The following is a 3,170-nucleotide window of genomic DNA, read 5'->3' as shown; positions in this document are numbered from 1 at the left end:
ACGCTATAAAGCAGTGTATAATACCTTCTTAAAAATAAAACAGTGATATAGAGACTTAAAATAGCCTATACCGTTATACACCATTTAGTTTGTTCGACGGTTTCAATGAATTGATAAATTTTAAAGAAGTAGAATAGTGTATAACACGGATACACTATTTCATTTCAGATTTTGTTCGCATATTCAGAAAAATGAATTGATGTATGTCGATATTACACTATTTTATTATTCACATTTTGAAGCCACCTCTGAAAGTTATCAGTAATATAATGAAGTAAAATACTTTTCGTTATTTTAATATTACCAGAATGTCTTTGTGATTTGCTTAATAATAGTGCAAGTGCACCATACACTATTTGCAAACAATTGTATCACTTACACTATTATTATACAAGTTAGTTTTTCGGGAATAAATTAGTGAGCCAAAGAGATATTTAATAAAACTAAAGATTTTTCTAATAGATTAAAGGATTGTCTATCCAATGGTGCAATTATCGAATAATAGTGTACGTGGCATTTACACTGTTTCTATATTCGAGCGACGAAATAATTGAAATAAAATCAAGTATTCTCCTTTTCTACCTAGAATTTTTAGAGCAGATTGAAGAAGGAAGACATTTGATTGAAGGGAAGATCTAAAGTGTTGGATATTATAACGCCAAATAAAGTCGTTTCTGGAGATAATTTAGCACTCGCTCCTTTGATTTCAAAATTTGAAAGTTTAGTGGACTGCGATCCTGATGAAATAATGACACAATGGAATTTGCTGAGATTAAGTAATTCTGAGTTAAAAGACGACATGGAAATAAACTTCTTTTGGCGCGAGGTTAGTAACATTAAGAATGGATTGAACGAGTTTTGTTTTATCGATCTCGCTAATTTTGTATTTAATTTGCTTTCACTTCCACACAGCTCTGCTGATGCGGAGCGAAAATTTTCTGAGCTTTCACTTATAAAAACCAAGCATAGAAATAAGCTAGACTTTAGTAGTATAAATAACATTGGCTGACTTCCAAAACGTATCAATACAATGTTTGGAAACTATTATACTGCGGCATTCAAACTGTTTGTATATGCAGAATTACGACACATTGCAACCATATACATTGCATATTTTAAATATTCAATATAGCAGTGAACAATTTTTTCTGAATTTTCCATTTCTAAAACACCAATGCTAACCAATAACAAACGAAGCATCAACTTTGTTTCTGATGCGCTGATTGCTCGAGCGATGCGTCTCGATAACTTTTCGGCTGCGTTTTGGAACAGTATACGTTGTCAATATTTTTGTAGTTCGACGTAATGGAACCTTATACTTTGTACGTATGCAAAGCAATTGACGTTTTGGAAGTCAGTCATTATGTTATATAAGGAAATAATTTGAAAGACTGAGGTGCACTTCGTGTGGTCAGCAAAACGAGATCTCGATTAAGAGTGATATGTATATACATATATGTATTTACATATCGATAACATAATTTTAATGCAATATGTTCAACTAAAGCATATTTAATGTAATGAATTGAATTTATTTTTGTTTTTTCAATAAAGTGTTATATGTTTAAAGCACATTTTCAACTGTAATTTTCATTTTGGTAGGTTGAGGGCGATTTTGGACCAATTTTGGTATGAAAAAAATTTGTTCAGTGGCAACACTGCCACTGAACTACATACATCCATTCGTGCATATGTACATATGTTTGTATGGACATACTTATGATGAAGCAATCGTACATACTGATGGACATATGTATGTGCTTATGGACAGCAATGTTTTCATGTATATACATATGTTTAATGGTTGTACCAGGGGATTTTGCCCCAAATTTCGAAGAATTCCCCACCCATAGACATCTGCTGCTTTAAAAAAAAAAAATATTAAATGCATTTTGACAAATTGCTGGTCTTTCTGTTTATTTTATTTTGAAATGTAATACATCTTTGTATTTATAAACCCCACCAAACTTTTAGTAAGTTAGTTAACAAGTAAAAAATAAAAAATGTGCATATAATATTTAAATACATACAATTGTCGAAAAAATTTTAGCCGCACAATTTTTCACAATTATTTTTTTGGTAATTTAATATGAGTTATTTTTTATAAAAAATATAGTTCATTCTTTAAAAAAACCCTTATAAATCCAAGATTCATACTTTGTGCAATATTGAAAAAAAAATCAACAAAATGGCAAAAATAGAAATGTCAAATGACAATTTGTAAATATTGCTGCCATTGTTCTCTATTGGTTGCTGGCTTAAATATTTAATAGCTCAGGGTTGTATAATCAGTACTTTTAGTTGCAACTTTTTTAACTCATTATGAAAGAAACGAAAAAAATTAGTTAACACCTAATTCCTCACAAAAAAAACAGTTCATCCCCACGTAAACTGAAATTCCCCACAAATCGGGGAATTCCCCACGAGTTGGCTACCCTGGGTTGTACATAACTTTGGATTTATGTACATATGTTTGTGTATGCACATATGTTTGTTTACATGTATATATGCATATATGTAGTACAAACGAAAACAAATCTAATTAGAGCTAGCAAAGCTGCTCGTTGATATCAATGCGAACTGTACTGATCAAAAATTATGTGTTTGTTGTACATTTGTTCATGCTTGTCATTGTGCGTGTAATTTTCTAGAGTAGTTTTTGCAGCGTTGCCAACTTTTCAATTTCAAAAAGCACCAAAACTTGGAAAGAAAAGCGTTTTACCACACTATAAGCACTAATTTTTTTTTTATCAAAAGATTTCATAACAGGTTGTATTTAACAAAAGTAAAAAATTAACAATATTTAAAACTTTTTCGCTCATAACGATTGAATAGCCTCTACACATGCTATTATTACTACGTTTATACGCACAGAATAATAGATAATAATTGAAAGCGCATTGACACCGTACACATTTCGCTCTAGTGTTTATACTTACGGCTTTTTATATCGGCATCAAAGTAACCGTCTTCAAAAGCAAACAAAATTAGCTGTTTTCATTTGACATTTTATAAGTTAACATAATGGAAAGTGATAAAAATCTAGTTTTATTCGGCATTATAAAATCGTGGCAAAGAAAAAGAACGATTATTATTAATCAGCTTTTAAATACTGATGCGATTATTTGGAATTTGAGCGGAACAGCTGATCTCCAATTCGCTTTGAGTGA

The sequence above is a fragment of the Rhagoletis zephyria genome, unplaced genomic scaffold (genome assembly GCF_001687245.7).
Source record: "Rhagoletis zephyria isolate East Lansing unplaced genomic scaffold, Rhagoletis_zephyria_1.1 Rzeph_scaffold_01603, whole genome shotgun sequence".
Classification (NCBI taxonomy): Eukaryota; Metazoa; Arthropoda; class Insecta; order Diptera; family Tephritidae; genus Rhagoletis; species Rhagoletis zephyria.
Note: the sequence above shows the minus strand (reverse complement) of the source record.